The sequence below is a fragment of the Chenopodium quinoa genome, unplaced genomic scaffold (assembly GCF_001683475.1).
Source record: "Chenopodium quinoa cultivar QQ74 unplaced genomic scaffold, ASM168347v1, whole genome shotgun sequence".
NCBI lineage: Eukaryota > Viridiplantae > Streptophyta > Magnoliopsida > Caryophyllales > Amaranthaceae > Chenopodium > Chenopodium quinoa.
The window spans coordinates 934,155-955,026 of record NW_018743942.1 but is presented as its reverse complement, the minus strand read 5'-3'; the positions used below and the strand labels follow the sequence as shown (position 1 = coordinate 955,026).

Genomic DNA, 20,872 nt, shown 5'->3' with positions numbered 1-20,872 from the left:
AAGACCTAAGTTTTCCCACAGAAGTTGGAAAAACACTAGAGAAGTTTTTAGCTGAAAGATCTAAATTTTCAAGCCCTTGTAACCCTCCAATCCATTCAGGAACCTGACCAGCAAATAAATTTTCTCCCAAATTAAGATACCCAATGAAACTCAAGTTCAGCAATGACTTTGGCAGGTTCCTAGAAAACAAATTCCCACTAAAATCAAGTGATTTCAACAATGAGCACCCTCCAATTTCACCAAACCGGTTTCGACTCAAAGTAATGGTTCTCAGGTTAGCCAATCCATCCATTCCCTTAAGAATTTCATAACTCAACATATTATAAGACAGATCAAGTGACCTTAACCCTTGCAAACCCCAAATCCCAGAAGGTAAAGCCATAAAATAAAAACTGGTTAGCAGACAAATTAAGCACAGAAATTCCAACACATGAGCTCAAACTATCAGGTATCTGCCATGAAAACTTGTTATTAGCTAAATTAACAGTTCTCAAAGGTCCACATTGTCTAAAGAAATCAAGGGTTAATACACTAGAAAATCCATTCACTTGATGGGTGTCATAAATGGAACCCATTTGATGAGAATTTAGGTTTTTTTCTTCCTCTTTTCATAGTTTTCATGCTCAATAAATACCTAGTTTTATGCATTTGGTCTTGGTTTTACCTTTCCTCTCTTATTTTGTAACTTTTGTGCATTTTGTCGGTTTTTCTACTCTTTTCTCCTTTATTTGCTCTATTTTTGTGGTTGTAGGTATTATACGAGGTCCAGGTCTTGATATTGGTGATTTACTAATGTGGAAGATGCTTTTGGAGCAACCTCATGGCAATTGGAAAGCTCGAGATGTAAGGAAGTGGATTATCCAAGTTCTAGCTCTTGCGCTCTCAAGTCGTGCTCTCATGAAGATGGGGTGTTGAACCCACTGTCAAATGCTTTTTGGGACTGCCACTCTTAGTGTTCATCATGATCATATCGCGCGTCCATTTGAAGTCCTTAGAGAACGCACGAGAGCATGGGCGTGCTGCCCTGCTGCGCGGGCGCGCAGGCCTGCTGCACGGGCGCGCACCGTTGCTACGTGGGCGCTCCTCTGCGGGTTTAGGCTTTGCTCTTCTTTGTTTCGCGCCTCTTATAAATACCCTTTTGAACCCAATTTTCGCAGAAAAGTTTCATTTTAGGTTTTGATCATAATTTTAGCTGAGTTGAAAGCTTCTCTCTCTAGTTTTAGGGTTAGTTTTAGGAGTAGATTTTAGAGAGAGAAAGTGAGGAATTTCAATGGTGATTTGAGTGATTGAAGATTCAAGGTGACAATTGTGTTGAAGATCATTAAATCAATCAATGAGAATTTGTTACTCTATCTCATTTTATTGCTTTGTTTGATTTCTTATTTTTTGGTTTGATTTTGATGATTTGATCTTTGACTAGTGTAATTGTTCATATTTTGATGATTCTTGATTTCTTTAGTTGTTTGTGACTAGAGATGATGTTTGAGTAGTTGTTTGGCTATGAATAGGGTGAAACTTGTATGATTGATTGATTGTGCTTAATTTAGGGATTGTATTGATTAATTGTTGAAATTAAAGTGATTAATGGAAGTTTGCATGTGTGTAATTCGATTAGGCCTTGAGAATTATGCTAGATCGCATTTTAGTTTCTAATGATACGGACCATTGATTTAGGAATTGCAATTGTCGATTGAGCTTGATTAGTGATGCTCCTAGTTAGAGTCTCTCGTAGTTGGCGCTAGTTTAACCTCTAGGAGATAGCTTATTGACTCTTTTGATTGAGCTTGCCATTAGTCTTCACAACCATTGACTTGCATGTATTTCTGAGTTGCTACTATTGTTATGATTACTTGTTGATCCTCGTTCCTAGTGTTTTATTTGTTTGGTTCATTGTTTTGTTAGTTGATTAGTGTTTACCTTTAATCCTTAGACTTCGACCTAGCTTAGGCGCATAATTGAGAGCGCTTGAACATTACCGTTCCTTTGGGTTCGACCCTTGACTTGCCTATATACTAGTATTTAGGCTGGTTAAGTGTATAAATTTAGTTTGACCAAGGGAGGATTAGTTTCAACGACCTAGTTTACCCCTCGTCAAAATGGCGCCGTTGCCGGGGAACGGTGTCTGTGTTTGAGTGTTTTTGATTGCTTGAGTCTAGGTCTTTGTATATACTTTTCTTTTATTTGGTTTTTGTTTGTTTTGTGAAAAAAAAAATTTAAAAATTGGCATGCCTATCATTTCCTCAATATGACAATGAACCTTTTTGTGAATATTTCAATAGATTTGCGGGATTTCTAGACTATAATCATTGTAGTCTTTGGGAGGCTTGTGAGATTTGTTGTTTTGGTTTGAATGAGCAAACTAGGGACATAGTTAAAGGAATGCATAATGGTAGATTTAGAGCATTTTCTATTGATGATGCTTGGGAATTCTGTGTTTGGTTTGCTTGGGAAGTTTATAATGGTGGTAATCGTGCTTCTAATTTTGATATGCAATGTGTTAATTATCCTAATGCTAGCATGATTTCCCATGATATGTCACATGATCCCATTGTTGAACCTAGAAAAAATGCTTTCGATTCTATTTCCCCTTTTGTTCATGATAATGATGTGCATGCTCAAGTTAACAAATCTCATATGTTTGATTGTGCCCCCACACCCCAATGTGATGTATATGCTCATGATTTTTAATGTTGATTCTTCCAATCTTGGTTGTACTTCTTCTTCTTTGGTTGAACCTTATCTTTCTACACCTTTTGAATCTCCTAATGCTAATTGGGAAGCTCTAATGGAGTAGAGAAGAAGGATTGGTGAAGAGCTAGAATGCCAAATATCACTCTTGACGCTTGCTTGTAAAAACTCCAAATCCAATGTGTGTGTTGATAATGATGATGATGATATTAACGAGCAACCAAGAGTGTGTGAGGATCTATTTTTTAGCATAGGAGCAATGGAAAGGGAGTTGATAGTGATTATGATTTTGATGATATTTTGAATCTAGACTTCTCTTCCTTTGTTGATTGTGATGAGTCTCAAGTGTATGTATGTGACTCTTCTATCCATGAGTATTTGGACTTGTTTGATATTATGTCCAATGTGTTTATTAAGTGTCAAAGGAATACGCATAGCCTTTTAAGTAAGTTCATTGAGAATGCTTCATGGGAGAGAGATGATATTAAAATGAATTTGCATCCATTCATACATGGTTATGAGACTTTGAGCTATAAGGAAGTTGAGGGAGTTATTGTACATGAATGTAGTGGAGGAGATTATGTTGTTCCTCTTGGAAGTTGGATGTTTGAGGGGGATGGAGATCATTAGTGTTCTTCTTTTGAAGATTCTATGATTGATTATTTTTATGCCCTAATTGGCGATGTGAGACCTTGTGGTGAGGGAGTAGCTACCCCTTTTCCCTTTTCTCATACCCCTTTTTCAAGAAGATTCAACCATATCCCTTACATTCCTATTTTCCTCCCTTCTTTTGTCAATGAGCCTATTCGAGACCCTCTTGTCTATGATGATTTTAATGTCCCTCATTCGTCTATTGTTGAGGAAAAGGGTGATGTTGCCACCCAAAAATATTTTGAGGAGAGTTTGCCATCTTTTTCTTCTTCTCATTCTTTTTCTTTTCCTTCATATTTTGTTGAATTTTCTTTTGATTCTTCTTCTTCCTTTTCTTGGCATCTCTGTACTCACTTGCGTGCACTATCCTTGTTGCACATCCTCTTCCCGTCATTTTCCTACCTTCTATCATATGAAATGTGTAGTAGTGCATTTGACAAGCTCTTGCGTGCGTTGAATTATTATTTTCTAGAGCGGTCAAGCTTGGACCTTAAGCAAGCCTTTCTCGGGAAGTAACCCGTGTTTTATCGCTTTCATTTTCTTTTCTTTTTAGAAAAGATTTTCTCTCATGGAAATGTTTGTGTGCCTTTTTCTAGGTACATGACTCGAAGATATACTTTGGTGCGTTGGTTTGAATCAAGAATCAAGGAAGATTGACTCCTATTTTGCTAGCATATGGAAAGCAAGTTTCAATTATTGAGGAAATTGGCTTTGAAAGGTTGAATTGGGTCACTTGTGGGTATTTACACCCACCTAACATCCGATAATATCTTTCTTTGCCCCTTCTCTAATAGATGATGCCTTGTTGGACATGTGTTGGTATTGTTGGATTGATCTCTCTATTTTCCCCTCCCATGGATTATTTGATTTGTGTTTGAGCATGTTATCTCATTCAAGCTTGGGAAAGGGTATTCTATCATGTTTGATGGGATGTTGATTCATATATGCTATGCACCTTTGTATATGCATTTCCATGTTCTATACCTTGAAAAACTCCAAAAATATTTTTGTTTCTATCAAGGCAAATTTGCAATGTATCTTTGTTTTGTTCTTGCTTTGGACATAATACCTTTGGACTTGTATAGTTGAATGCTTTTCTTCTTGAATGGTAATGGTGTGCATGGTTTGAGAGTATGTTTGGTTGATTCTAGGATAGAGTACGCTAAGGTAGTCGTTTAGAACTATTGGGACCTTGAAGCCGGATTCTATTTGTTTTTGAAAATTTGCAATTGCTCCGATCCCTTTTGGTGAATTTGAAACTAATAGTGAATTTTTGCCACAACCTAGTGAGGTTTCAAGATTTTCAAGCCTTCTACATATCTTGCATGAGCGGCATGAATCCTTGACTATTGCGGACCTAATCTTGAATCTTGACTCATAATTCTCAAACACGAGACCGAACCATCTAGGGAGGATAAAGGCATCTTTTCAAGGTGGTATTTTTCTTTTCTAGGATAATCTTATTTATTTTTAGTTCATTGGGGTTTACATTTGACTTCTTGCTAACCATTTGAGCCTTTTCCTTTCTTTTCAAGCCATATCTTTAGAAATTTGAGCCTTTTGTTTCTTTTTGGTCCATTTTTGTTTTTTGTGAAGCAAATGATCATGTTCTTGGAGTTTGTGGTATATGAGTTTGGATATTAGTTCCTTTTGTAAGCAAGCTTGTATTTTGTGTATATTTTGTGAATAATGGAAAATGTATGATTGGAAAAAGCCATCCAAAGTTTAAAAAGGCAAGGACATAATAAATGCAAAGTTGTAAGAGTCGTCCATAGTTAAAAGAGGCGAGGACAATTGCTTTGAAAATATGAAAACAACAAAAAAGTGAGAATGAGAAAATTCAAAATTATTTTGATGTGAATTATTCTCCCTTTCTAAGCATTGAGGACAATGCTTCATTTAAGCTTAGGGGAGAAGCGTTTGCGCTTTTTGTATATATGTTTGTGAGTATAGATTTGAATAAGCTTGGGGTGTTAGTTTATTTTTATTTGGTGACTACTTGACTGTGTTTCTAAGAAAGGCGCCTTCTTTGCTTCACTATTAGGGATACCACCAAATTTTTAAATTTTAGCCTACCCTCAACCTTTTGCCTTTACGTCACAACTATTGGGAAAGACCTTTTGACCTAGAGGTTGAGTCACATATCGAGGGAGGGTATTATGAGTTAAAGCCTAAGGAAAGGGGATTCAAAGTCAAAATGTCGAGAAACCTCAAATCTATTTGTTTTTTCGGTTCCTTTGAGGAACTATAGAGACGCTCACTAAAAGTAGATTTGAAGCTAATTGGGAGAATGTGCTAAAATGTTTTGAGATGAAAGTGAATCGCATTCCATTAGTTATATATGCTTAGCATGTCCTATGTTTCAATCAACCTTGATATCTTAGAACGTGCACTCCCTTACATGTTTAGAAAGATTTGCATTCACTTGTGCTTGTACATTTGGAAAAGTCCTTTCATGAACATTTGTTTGATTTTCTTGTATTTTGGTTTCTTTTTCATGCTTTGCCTTGTTTGTATTATTACGAGATTTATAGGTTAATCTCTTAGGAAACTTTTACGAGAGCATCACTCGTCCTCTAGGGCGATCTAGGGGTTTAAATGGCTTGTCTTTAGTTGCTAAAATTGACCGTGATTCCTACGAAAGTGAGTTAGTGTACATTCTTATTTCTTCTCTTCTTTTTGTTTGTTTGATTAAGCTCATCATTTCTCCCTTGGTTTTGTTTTGCTCGAGGACGAGCAAAAGGTAAGCTTGGGGGTATTTGATGGGTATTATAAATGGTACCCATTTGATGAGCATTTAGGTTGTTTTCTTCCACTTTTCATAGCTTTCATGCTCAATAAATGCCTAGTTTTATGCATTTGGTCTTGGTTTTACCTTTCCTCTCTTATTTTGTAACTTTTGTGCATTTTGTCGGTTTTTCTACTCTTTTCTCCTTATTATGCTCTATTTTCGTGGTTGTAGGTATTGTATGAGGTCCAGGTCTTTATATTGGTGATTTACTAAGGTGGAAAATGCTTTTGGAGCAAGCTCATGGCAATTGGAAAGCTTAAGATGTAAGGAAGTGGATTCTCCAAGTTCTAGCTCTTGCGCTCTCATGAAGATGGGGTGTTGAACCCACTGTCAAGTGCTTTTTGGGACTGCCACTTTTAGTGTTCATCATGATCATATTGCGCGTCCATTTGAAGTCCTTAGCGAACACATGAAGCCGCGAGAAGATTCGAAGAAACCCATAATAGCGTGGGGGCGCTGCCTGTTGCACAGGCATGTAGGCCTGCTGCGCGGGCGCTCCTCTGCGGGTTCAAGCTTCGCTCTTCTTCGTTTCGCGCCTCATATAAATACCCTTTTGAACCCAATTTTTGCAAAAAAGTTTCATTTTAGATTTTGATAATAATTTAGCTTAGTTAAGAGCTTCTCTCTTTAGTTTTAGGGTTAGTTTTAAGAGTATATTTTAGAGAGAGAAAGTGAGGAATTTCAATGGTGATTTGAGTGATTGAAGATTCAAGGTGACAATTGTATTGAAGATCATCAAATCAATCAATGAGGATTTCTAACTCTATCTCATTTTATTGCTTTGTTTGATTTCTTATCTGTTTAGTTTGATTTTGATGATTTGATCTTTGATTAGTGTAATTTTTCTTCATATTTTGATGATTCTTGATTTCTTTAGTTGTTTGTGACTAGATGATGATGTTTGAGTAGTTGTTTGGCTAGGGATAGGGTGAAACTTGTATGATTGATTAATTGTACTTAATTTAGGGATTGTGTTGATTAATTGTTGAGATTAAAGTGATTAATGGAAGTTTGCATGTGTGTAATTCGATTAGGCCTTGAGAATTATGCTAGTTTGCATTGTAGTTTCTAATGATACAGACCATTGATTTAGGAATTGCAATTGTCGATTGAGCTTGATTAGTGATGCTCCTAGTTAGAGTCTCTCGTAGTTGGCGCTAGTTTGACCTCTAGGAGATAGCTTGTTGACTCTTTTGATTGAGCTTGCCATTAGTCTTCACAACCATTGACTTGCATGTATTTCCGAGTTGCTACAATTGTTATGATTACTTGTTGATCCCCGTTCCTAGTGTTTATTTGTTTGGTTCTTTGTTTTGTTAGTTGGTTAGTGTTTACCTTTAATCCTTAGACTTCGACCTAGCTTAGGCGCATAATTGAGAGCGCTTGAACATTACCGTTCCTTAGGGTTTGATCCTTGACTTGCCTCTATACTAGTATTTAGGTTGGTTAAGTGTTTATAAATTTAGTTTGATCGAGGGAAAATTAGTTTCAACGGCCTAGTTCACCCCTCGTCATCACTCAATCAAGTATTCTCAAGTTCGAAAGCCTCACCAATGCAGGGCACTAAACTATTACAGTATTTAACTAGAAAGAAGCAATGAATGAAAATTCCCAGATCTGAAAATTATCTATCCAGAAACCAAAATACAGTATTTAACAAGATCAATTATAAGTTAGCACAAATTAAATAAACCGAATATCATAATTTATGACACTTGAAACCAAATTTGAAAGCCAAACTAATACGAATAAAAAAAAAGATCTCGTCATATGTTTCTATTAAAAGAAACCTAATTTAACAAACAAAGGCTCAAACAGATACCCATTTTTTATTATTGACAATCCAAAAAAACCCAAAAATCAAAATTAATTTGAATAAAAGTTAAAAAAAAATTCTAACAGATCAAATACAACTAAAATAAAACAAACTTAAACATAAAAATACGAAGCTGCTATACTCTGCAAAGCTACTACCCAAAGGTTCAGCCAGTCTAACCTTTATCAAACCAATGATAGCAGCGTTACACCACACTTCAACCCACCTATAATCATAAGCTCAGAGTTGGCATCGAAAGTGTCCAAGTCCTGTTATCTGCCGTTCAATGCAACCAAGGCAGCTTCACTTCCAACTTCACCCCCTAGATCACATACAACAACAAAAATCAGGAAGATGAGAGGGGGAGGGGGGGGGGGTAAGAGAGTAAAGGAATATGCAAGCAACAAAATATAATGACTTGGGGCTAATGTCTCATGAAAATCAATGTCTGATGAGCTCACTGAATAATCAACTTGAAGTCTTGAGTTGATTCAAATTGGCAAGCATATATATCTTTTAAATTTCCTTTATTTCTATTTTCTCCTTTTTATTAAACTTCATTTTTTATACCTCTATTGTATTTCAGGTATGCATCCTTGAATACCCTCATACTCATAGCTTAACAGAGAAGTGTTTATGCTCTTACACTTTTTGCCAGGTTGATTGACAAGGTACGCCATTTCATGCATATGTCGTATACTATTAATTTTGTTAGCAAATTCAATAAATGAACAATCAAAGAAACTTATTCCTTCATTTCTTTCAAGGTCGATGCAGGAAAAGGCCCAAAGGCACAAAATATATAAAGTCATGATATTTGGGTCTACTTCCAGGGAGCGTCTCTTGATCACCATATAGCTTATATGATGAGCAATCTCATGACAGAAACAACTTCATTACCTAGAAATATCCTGGTTCTTGCTGTTGATGTTTGAGTAGGGGTATTAAACGGTGACACCCTCAACATGGCGCAAATTCTGTGTTCTGTTACTCATGCATCCTCAGTCAGTTATTGAGTATTCTTCCAGTGCAATCTTTTCAGTTTTTATTTTTACAAGTATTTGATACCTCTTAAAAGGCAACCTAGCAACTCTACCTCCGCATAAGAATGTTACCAGCTTTCTCTTAAGAAGAAAGCTAATTAAAAAATTTCTTTTTTTGATAGAGAATCACTTTAGCATCACATAACTTCCCTTAAATACTGAAGATAAAGCATAGATATTAACAAAGTTTTTTAATAATGTGACACAAAAACAAATAGAGCAATTTGTGAGAGGAGATAAACATGAATGTTAATCTTAGAGAATAACTTTAATCTACAACAATCAGAATTATAGCCCTATTAACTTCATTCAAAAAAATGCGTCATCTTTAAATTAAAATAAACACTATGATTTAGTCAAAAATAGGCAGAAATAAGTACTCTATCCTCTAAATATCACACTTAGCTAAATAAATTCACATCCAATTTTCAAGCATAAATAAATTAAGTGAGAAATCGCAAAAAAATCATGAAACAGATTACATTTCTCAAACATAGAAGCAATCTATATCATCATGTATCAATCAAACATATAAAATACCAAATAAAATAGATCAAAAAACAAAAATTCTAGAGAAAAGCAGGAAATACCCTCGAACGGTACGCCATAAGATCTCACAAGGAGCACGGAAATGAATAGGACCATGAGAAGGTTTGATGTTCATCCTCTTACGAAGAAAACCAAGATACTTCATCTTCTGCCTAAAAGACCACCAGAAAGTGCGATCTCTTCGCAACGAACCACAACAACACGCTGCCCAGAAATTGTTGCGCAAAATTGAAACCCCCGTCAATAAACCCCCGTCTCTTCTGGTTGTGTTGAGGAAAGACCTTGAGAAGGATCCGACACAACCCCCGTCAATAAACCCTTGGATTTATAAAGCAAATCAAAACCCCCAATTTAACCATTTTTTCTCTAAGATTGATGGAGGAGAGGAGAGGAGAGAAGGACTGAGTTGGAAATGAGAGAAAGAGGTGAATGACGGAGAGGAGAGGAGAGGAGAGAGAGAGAGTGAGTGAATGACGGCTATTAGGTGAAAGCCGTGAAACCCTAATAAAAATCCTAATAGGCTCCTCTATAAGTTGGGCCAAGTTTGGGCATTTGTATCGGGCACATTACGCCTGTTACGTGTAATATAGTATTTGTAACGGGCAAAATAGTGTCCGCTACGGATACTTAATTATTTGTAATGTGCACTAATTTGTCCGTTACAAATACATACGTATTCGTAACGAACACTATTTCGCCCGTTACAAATAAATAAGTATTCGTAACGGACACTATTTTTCTCGTTACGAATATCTTAATTGTAACGGGCAAAGCTTTGCCCGTTACAAATAGCCTGTTACGAATGAGATTTTTCCACTAGTGGTACATGCAAATTATTCTTGGATTTTGTTTTTTTCGCAGCTTGTTTATTTTAATCGATTTATTTTTTTTCTTTTAATTGGTGCAGGTATATTGATTTAGATCTTAAATCGAAGAATCAATATGCAAGAATTTTGATTTTGATGTTGTAATTATTATTTTTAATTTATATTGTAATTTTTTTTTTATTTATATGTCGTAATTGTTCGATTTTTTTTTGAGGAAATAATTGATCGATTTGCTTGATCTAAATTGTATTTTTTTTTTATTATATATTGTAAATTTTTTATTATTGTAGACACTCATTTGTGTCTCCCCAAAACCAAACCCAGTGATGAGTACCTTTCACGTCGAATCATAATCGAATGAAGTGAAAGTGTGGAAAGTTTAGTGTTACGGATAGTTTTAATTTCTTTTCTCTTCTCTCTGTTTTTGAAAACCTATTATAAGAAAACAGCCAATCCAGTTTGGTTGGTCCACGATATGGGTCCAATAATAGTGTAGTTGGATAGGGCTTGAAAAGAGCTTTCCAACGATATATTATAAGCCCAATTCCGATGAATATTGAGGAAGTTATGGCCAATTTACTGAATTGGGCCTGGGTTGAGCCTTACATGCGGCCCAATGATCTAGAGGAGAGCCTAATATGGATTTATCATTCCTAATGCAATTAGAAATGGTTTTAGTCTTCTAGATTTTTCTAGAAGATTCTTTTCATTCTTAATTCGATTAGCATTGATAAATTGACTTTTGTTGACTTTTTAGAGTTTTAATTAGAATCAAAGAACATTTTTGAGGAAAATACGATTTTATCCTCCTGTACGGCAATTTCTATCTGATTTTAAGAAAACGCGTGAATTTCCGAGTCAGCGCCAAACGCCAGCTGTAGTGTCTGACGCTACGCTTGGCGCCTGGCGCTAGCCTTAGCGTCTGGCGCTAGCCTTAGCGTCTGGCGCTAAGGTCAGCGTTTGGCGCTAATCTGGCTTTTCGCGTCAGAACTCTGTTTTTGATGTTTTATCTTTTTGGCTGATTTTTTCTATATATATCGTTCTAAAAACCCCGTTTTCATTCACCAACTCTCATCAAGATTTTCTTGATTACTCTCTCTCGTTTCTAAACTAGCCTTTTCTCTAATACAAAATTCCGCATTCACATTAGCACTAGACATACCTAGCCAAGTTCGAAGTTACCTTCGCCCTAGACGTGAAAGGTTTAATTTCTGAGGGTTTGGTCCCAAATCTCTCTTTCAATTATTTAATTTAATTGTTGTTTTTATTTTCCTTGAAGTTACTAACGTGTGTATTTTGTTATTAGAAAGAGGTACGAGGCATCAAAGTAAGTACTTTAATGGTTTAATTGATATTATGATGTAGAAATCATGCTTAGGTTGTTATTTTGATTCCTAATGTTATGTTAGGGCGTTTTGATCTTCCTAGTATCATGTCTTGAGTAACTTTAATATTAAGTATGATTAAAAGTATGATGCCTTTTATGTTCTTCCTAATATTTATGATTGTTAGTATCATGTTAGGGTTAAAGCTTTGATTTTTAATGTTTAGTGACATGCTAGGGTTTGTTATTAATCTTGTTAGTATCATGCTTGGGATCTTGCTATTATTATGCTTTAACATGAATATTATTATCTTGATGATGATTATTATTATTATGTTGCTTGATATTTTTTTATTGCTTGATCATGCCTTTTATGCATGTTTAAAGGGAATTGGTACTTGTAATCACGCTTATATAAGATAATTAATAATTTTGTTTAGGGTTAATTTGATTATAATTCAAGTGATCGCCAATAATAGATTTATTTGTGCATTAATATTCAACCAACATAGATAAACAGGTTTAGGGTAATCCTATTGATTGCATGTTAGTCAGAAAAGCGCACATGAATACGATCAGAATAAAGTAGAGGCCTATTATTAGGGCAGGTTCAATCTCTTTGTAGGTTGGATTTGTACCTTCATCCCCAAACCCTATTTGGTTCAAGACCTTATGGAGTTGACGATCTCTTGGATCGTTAAGTGGTGTAATCTTCACCTCGTGAACGGTTTACAAGTTCCTAAAAAAACTTGTTGGCGACTCTTTTGCTCTATCTTCTTTCCCTTTGGACGCCACCGTACTTTAGTGTATGATCACAGTGGGGTTCAAGCTAGGGGTTAACGCTTGAAATATTCCCTACAATTATATTTATCGATATTGTTTGATTTGTATTTTGATGTCCTAAATTTTTTTTTTTTGATTTAATTGTTCTATTATATTTCTTTTTGTAAAAAAAACTTAATATGTACATTGCCACCGGTTAACCGGTGGCATTTATATTTAATACAATAAAAAAGATAAAGCGAGAATTGTTTTTGCCACCGGTTAACCGGTGGCAATACTTAATTTTTCCACCGGTTTTGAACCGGTGGCTTTTCAACTAAGTGTTGCCACCCCCTAAATGCCCAACGGTTAAAAACCGGTGGCACAGGGGGGTTTAGAACCGGTGGGGAATTGCTTTTTTCTACTAGTGTGTTTAACACGGATTCTAATTACTTAATTATTTTAGGAAAAGGATTCTGTACAAAGCGCGTTTTATCTTTTAATTCGCGCCAAACGACAGAGTATGTCGCTTGGCACTGGTGCCTGTCGCTAATACTTGTTGCCTGGCGCTAATGTCTGTCGTCTGGCGCTAACTCCTGTTGTTCGCGACAGGAGGTTTTTTATTTCGAATGAGACTCGATTTCTTTTCGATCGGTTTTCGGACTATTTTTTCTATAAATAGGGTCCTAGACCCCCGTTTTTATTCATTCATAATTATCAACAATCTCTATTCTCTCTCTAAAAGCTAGAAGCTTACTCTCTCTCTATTCTTTTTCTAAACCTTCCCTCTTACGAAATTCTGCATACATTAGATCTAGACACACCTAGCCAAGTTCGAAGTTGCCTTCGCCCTAAACGTGAAAGATTGAGAATTTCAGAGTGTTTGGTCCCAATCTCTATTTCAATAATTTAATTTAATTGTTTGATTTATTATTTTCCTTGAAGTTACTAACACATGTATTTTGTTATTAGAAAGATATACGAGGCATCTAAGTAAGTGATTGTTATTTTGATATAGAAATCATGTTTTGATTATTTTAATTCCTAGTATCATGTTAAGATGTTTTTATGATTTCTAGTATCATGTTTTGGGTAATAACTAATATTTCTAATATTATGTATGTTTCTATGGGTTGCTTCCTATTTCTTATATCATGTTAGTATCATATTAGGGATAAAAATTTAATCTTTATTGTTTAGTGACATGCTAGGATTTGTTATTAATCTTGTTAGTATCATGCTTCGGATCTTGCTATTATTTTATGCTTTATTGAGATTATTATGATGATTGTTATTGTTATTGTTATTTCTTGATCATGCCTTTTATGTATGATTATAGGGAATTTGTACTTGTAATCATGCTTAATAAGATAATTAATAATATTGTTTAGGCTAATATGATTATAATTCAAGTGATCGCCAATAATAGTTTTGTTTGTGCATTAATATTCAACCAACATAGATTAAACAAGTTTAGGGTTAATATATTGATTGCATGTTAGCAAGAAAGCGCACATGAATACGAGAAGAATAAAGTAGAGGCCTATTTTTAGGGCAGGTTCAATCTCTTTTAGGTTGGATTTGTACCTTCATCCCCGAATATCCAGTCATGGTTCCAGACCACTATGGAGTTAGCGATCTCATGGATCTTTGGATTTCACCATGCTTAAGTGTATGATCACAGTGGGGCTCAAGTTTGGGATGCTTGAAATATTCCCTACAGCTACCCAAACATTTTTGGTGCATAGTTGTAGGCGTCGTTCGATGTGCGCCTACTTTAAAACATGTGTTAATATGCTTGGCACTCATAGGAAGTGGGAATTGACATATACGATTAGGGACAAGGAAAGTAGGGAGCCGCCAACAAGTTTTTAAGGAACTTATAAACTGTTCACGGATCATAAAAGGCAACCACGATTAAGGGACAACAATAGGCAACAACGATTGACCCGTGAAGTTTACACCCCATTCATAATCCATGAGATTACTAACTATATATGGTTCGGAACCACGAAAAGAGGATCGGGGATGATGGTACGAAGTGAGTCATGGAGTCACATTCGCCCGTATTGGCATCTACTCGATTCTTATAGTGAAAAGTGATTCCTACGATCTCAAAGGCATACAAACAAAATATTCAATTTGATCCAAGCTATTATTATGCTAAATTGGTTTAATATTAATGCAACATATAATTCTAATATTGTGATCACTTGAATTAATAACAAGATTAAAAAGGAACCTAAACCGGTTGTCCAAATTATCTTATTAGGCGTGATTTTCAATTACATATTCCCTTTAAACATGCAATATGGTGATCATAAAAAATATAATAGAATTATCATTAATATTGGAAACAATTTAACAAAAATAACGTTAGTCAAATCAAATAATAATAATAACCCTAATAATGATACTAACAACAAGAATAAAAATAAGAGTAATTAAGTGATTAATTACTCACTTTCCGAGTTTCCTTGAATTGCTACATCATGAATAAACTGTTAGTAACTTCAATAAAAATATAAAATTGAAACAATTAAATTAAATAAAAAGTAGAGTTGATTTAGTCCAAACCCTTAGTTATGTGTACCTTTCACGCCTTGGTTTAAGGACGGAACCTCGGGTTAAGTATGGACTCTTTGGAGTGCTTAAGGGAAGAATGGTGTAATAAGAAATGTAGGTTTAAGGCTTAGAATATGAGAGAGAGAGAAGAGAATGATTTTTTGTGTAAAAGAGAGGAAGAGAGAATGATTTGATGATCAACCTTGTTGATGATTGAAAAAAGGGGAGATATGAACTCTATTTATAGAGAAAAAATAAGGGTAAAAAAAAACAAGATAAGATCCGAATTAAATCAGAATAAAACTCAATAGACTGTAGTTTTTGCGATTTTTGTTTTTATCATATCTTTTGATCCCGAAATTGGAATAAGATAAATAAGATATAGTTGGAAAGCTCTTGAAGTACAATTTCTAAACCAATTAAAATCAGATTAAAATAATTTTTATAATAAAAGAAATGGCCGAAATAGTGAGACGGTGTCAATTTTGGATAGAGTTTGATATTTTATTCATACCTTTTTCGTTATAGCTCGGAATTGATATTATAATATATCATTCGAAAGATAATTTCAAGGTCTATCCAACCATATAAAATTTGGATAAAAAATATGAGGCGCAAAAATAATATCTGTCTATCTTTGAACGTCTTTCAATTCGAATAGAATTAGGACTTTCAATAAAAGAAAAGTTTCATTCAATTTCAAAATCTTTAATCTTATCTTTTCAAAAAGTATAATTAAGATCTTTTAGAAACTTATAGAAGCTTCTAATTAATCCTAATTGTTTTAGGAATGAGATTAAATAATTTGGACCCTTCACATGATCATTGGGTCGTAGGTAAAGTGGGCTTAGGTTCGGTTTGGGCTCGGCTTAATATTTTGGCCATAACTTATTCGTTATAACTCGGATTTGGGATTATAATATATCGTTGGAAAACTCTTTTCAAACCCCATCAAATTATTATATCATTGGACCCAGGTTATGGACCAAAATAAACTGATCTAAACGTCTTTATAAAAAGGACATGAAAAGAATGATTTTAAAGGACACGAAATGAATTATTTTGGGTTTCAAGGTACGAAAAGAGGAAAATAAGTTATGTTTTGGAGAAATGGGCTAGGATTTGGGTTTTTTTATGAAATGGAATATGGATTTAAGCACTCCAAGATTAAATACTCAACCCGACCAATAATGGCGGTGAAAAATTGTTCATCATCGGGTTTGGTTTTGAGGAGACATTTTTAGGTGTCTACAATAGTGTAGTTTAATTTCTTTGGAAAAAAAAACTTTTACAAGGTAGTAATTTTTAAAAGTGGTCCTTAGTAGGTATTTAATGTCATAAAATTCTACTCCATATGTAGTATTAATTAGCTTTAATCATTTTTTTTCCTTAAACATATAACTCATAAATTCTTTGATGAGACACTTTTCACTACTAATATGCTAAAACCAACTTTTAGGCCTTGTTTGGTTGTAATGGGAAATAACTTCCCATGGTAATTTACAATTCATGGGAAGTTATTTCACTCATGCAATTCCTAGGAATTTAGTCTAATTTGGTTGGTAGGTATTAAGGAAATTATAATTCATGGGAATTTTGAATGACCTTAGGGGACCTAGGTAATTTACTTCCTACATTATGTGGGAACTTCAAATTTCCATGAATTCCAACTTCAATTCATCCATTTTGCACTTTTTTGGTCAACCAAACAACTTATCAATTTTGCATTTTCTAGGAATTTTGAGTGCCTATGGAAAATTAGTGTAACCAAACAAAACCTTAAATAAGGGTGGTGGTGGAACCATATATGACAATGTTTAATCATAGATCAAATATTAATGAGAAACTAGTCTTTTGGCCGTGTAATGTACGGGCTTATTTTAAAGATAATTTTCCAGCCGATGATATGATCTCTCTGCATATGTACGTTTTATATTTTAACTCTTTTTCTTAATCCCCCTAATGAATTTCGTTAGAATATTTTAAGTAATGGGAATTGTTACTTTGAAACGTGTTTATAAGTCAAAACTAGTTATTGTCTAAGTAGATGCCAATAATTATAATAGCATTAGGGCAAACAAAAGCGAGCTGCGCACAGGGTGACCAGCCCTTTTGGCTTAATTTTTCTTGGCTTGTGTTTGCGCTTGACATGAAATTAATGGAAGAATAAAGGAATATCTCTTTATTGCTTAGCCTTAATTTTTCTTGGCTTGTGTTTGCACTTCATATGGAGTTGATCGTCTGCTGTCGATAGTTCTTGTCGTTTATGTTGAAGGATATTTTGGGAAATCTAATACCATAGGATGCACCCTTATTTAAGTAGTGAAAAAAATAACGCGCTAACACTTTATATAGGAATTTATGATGCTAATATATCTTTTGCGCTCATTGACCTAATTGGAAACAACAAGGTACACCATATAGGAATACAAAGTACATCACAATACATAGTAGTGGCATAAATATATAATAGTATTCAGACACACATGATTTCACAATGCTCAAAAGTTAACAGATAATAAAAAAAAAATGAACTCGGACAAAATGCTTCAAACAATTTGGTTTTGCAATAAAATAAGCTCTACGCAGCCCCATAATTCCCCTGAATCCCTTCTTACTTTCTTCATAGTCAGTTTGGTTTCCTTTCTTCATATTACATCTACTTTGGTACAATCATAGATTAATTTCACTAGATTCAATTTCCTTTAAACACAATTATGTGTAATTCGTTAATTTTTACCTTCATAAAATAAAGAAAAAAAAATACCCACATAAAGCAACAACCTTTCGTTGTCTAGTGACTAATGTTGTCATTTAATTAAAAACAAACACACATCACTACTACAAAAAACCCCTAATAAGTCGGACTTTTAGAGTCACCTGTGCATAAGGTGCGACTTATAAACCTATCGAGTCGCCTCATATTTATTAGGCAACTTGTTAAGTTGGGGTTAAAATCAACAAAGCACCTAACGAGTCGCCTAATATATATGAGGTGACTTGATAAGTTAACAAGTCGCCTCATATATGCATGAGAGTCTATAATCCGACTTATTTGGTGGTTTAAATTAGATTTTCAAAGTCACCTGTACATAAGGTGCGACTCGAAACCCTGTCGAGTCGCCTTATAAATATTAGGCAACTCTATAGATGAGTTTTCTTATCTACGACTCTCACCTAATAAGTCTCCTGATATTTATAAGGCGACTCAATAGGTTAAAAAGTCGCACTTTATATACAGATGACTTTAAAAATCTAATTTAAGCCACCTAATAAGTCGGGTTATAGAGTCACATGCATATATGGTGCGACTTGTAAACCTATCAAGTCACCTCATGTATATTAGGCGACTCGTTAGGTGCTTTGTTGATTTTAACCCCAACATAACAAGTCGCCTAATAAGTATGAGGCGACTCTATATGTTTACAAGTCGCACCTTATATATAGGAGACTCTAAAAGTCCGACTTGTTAGGTGCTTTATTATATGACCACTACCTGATAAGTCGCCTAATACGTAAGACGCGACTCGATAGGTTAATTCTAAAAATGTATATAAAATAGTTACAATATCATATATATATATATATATATATATATATATATATATATATATATATATATATATATATATATATGAAAAGTAACTTTGGCATAATGACAAGAACTTCAACCTTCCATGCAAAGAACCAGAGATTAAGCATGCTGAGTGTCATAAACACTGACATTATATGAGCTAATAAAAATAGTTGGAAAAAATGTTAATTTTTTACGTGTCGCCTCTTTCAACACAAGCGACACAATAGATTAACCTATGGAGTCGCCTCTTTCAACACAAGCGACACAATAGCTTAACAAATAGAGTCACCTAACAACTAATAGGCGACTTATATAAAAGCTATCAAGTCGCCTCAGAGGCGACTTCTAAAGTTGGAAGCTATTGTGTCGGTGGCTGTGGAGTCGCCTTTAAAGCGACTCGTTAGGTCATTTACAGGCGACTCGATAGAGGGTTTTTTGTAGTAGTGCATTAAAGTAAATATAGAAATTTTAAACATTATTATTCCATTTTCCATTTAATTTCTAACTAATTGATGGGTTTTAAGAAAAATTACAAAATTACACATGGGGCTAAGAAGGTAAACAAACATTTTGAGGGGGTATAATAGTCTGTGCACTGTTCATAAGACCAATATCCTACTTTTCATAAGGTAGGGATGTAATAAGCCTTTGTTTATAAATAAAAAACAATACTTTGTATGATTTAAGTTATTTGCAACCACTAAAATATTTATCTTAAAGGCAAGGAAGATGAAGGGTTTGATTACCAATATATTTAAACCCTTGATTTCTAATTTGTAAAAGTAATTGAAAGTGATTTTTAAACTCATCACTAATACAACCCGGTAATAAGCTTATAGTTTGTAATTAAAATGGGGAGAAAAAAAAAGAAAGAAATCATTCAACTAAACCAAAACCAAGAATTTCAAACCTAAATTATTTATTTTGTTAAAAGATTTTCAAACCTTTAATTGAAGCAAATATCAGATTAATTGAAGCTTAAATCAAATAACATATTGATAAGCCAAAGAACTTCACCTCCGACAACCACCTTCAATTTGCATCAACCTTACTACAAAAGCATACAACAATTTCCCAATTTTGTTAAGTGGGGATTTCAAGTAACAATAACTCATCCATGTTTATATTTTATTCCAATTTCACTAAAAATTAAATTAAAACTTAAAATGTAAAAAAATATGATAAAGAAAGAAAAAGATAATAGTCACTCACCAAATCTGTATGCAAATGTGACGGAGGTGGAGCTATGTTAATTATAGGTAATATTGCATTTTAGTGAATTGTGAACAAATACCAAAAACTCATTATCATCATTATTATGGGCGGATTTTGTAACCGAAAAGATGATTAAAGAAATTAATTTGTGGGAATTAAGAGGGGAGATGAAGATAAAGAGTGCGTGGGATCGATTAAATTATTGTAGGTTTGCTGATCAAGGTGAAGAGGCCATGGATGGTGGATTTACTGTTAAAAGATATAGTAATATACATATAAATATGTAATAATTAATATACAATTACTACGTACCTATAGTTATAAATTGTTAATTATAAATTATAAATTTTTAATTAAATAATTACTTTCTCTTAGAATTAATAAGATAATAGTACACACGTGACACATAGATTAAAATTGTGAACATGTGGCACAATGGATTAGAATAGTGAATACTTGGCACATTCAATTGAAAAAGATAATATAGGATGGAGACATGTGTGCATCTTGGTTTGAGTTTTTAAATACTAAGTATAGATTACAATCAAGGTTTGTAAAGTTTGGTTTTTGAAAAACAATTATATATATTGAAGTATATTAAATATTAATGAGAAATTACATTCAATGTTTTTTTTTTGACAAATAGAACAAAGAAAAGAACAAAAACCAAACAACAGATTAAAAAGCCCAAAAGAGAAAATGCCGACGGCGAGCTTATCCTGCCAACCAATGCGCTGGAGTAACCCAGGATCGATCACTTTTTGAATATGGCATGCCTGAAACTCAGTAGTAAGCCTACGAATATCGTGCAGCACCCAAACACAGTCAATGTTATCCGAAGCTAAACCGCACAGCAGAGAAACCAGTTGGGCACAATCCGATTAAATGGAAACATGCAAATAATTCTTGCTAAAAGCTGCCCAAAGCGCCCAAAAACAGGCTTGTAACTCGGCCTGAAGAGCAGAAGAAGTCCAACAAACGCGAGCGCCACCCCCCAGAACTACATCCGAATCCAGATGTCGAAAGATCCAACTTGTCCCTGCAGAGTAATCCTTGCAATCCCA

At 34.3% G+C, this 20,872-nt stretch overlaps 1 long non-coding RNA gene across 1 annotated transcript; it reads right to left on the bottom strand.

The window, feature by feature from the left end:
- Nucleotides 1-7,782: 7,782 nt before the first annotated feature.
- Nucleotides 7,783-10,062, bottom strand: LOC110688819. Its single transcript, XR_002504686.1, has 2 exons — nt 9,580-10,062; nt 7,783-8,268 (listed from the first exon to the last, which is right to left on the bottom strand). It is a non-coding gene; the product is annotated as an uncharacterized LOC110688819 (long non-coding RNA).
- Between the last annotated feature and the right edge of the window lie 10,810 nt (nt 10,063-20,872).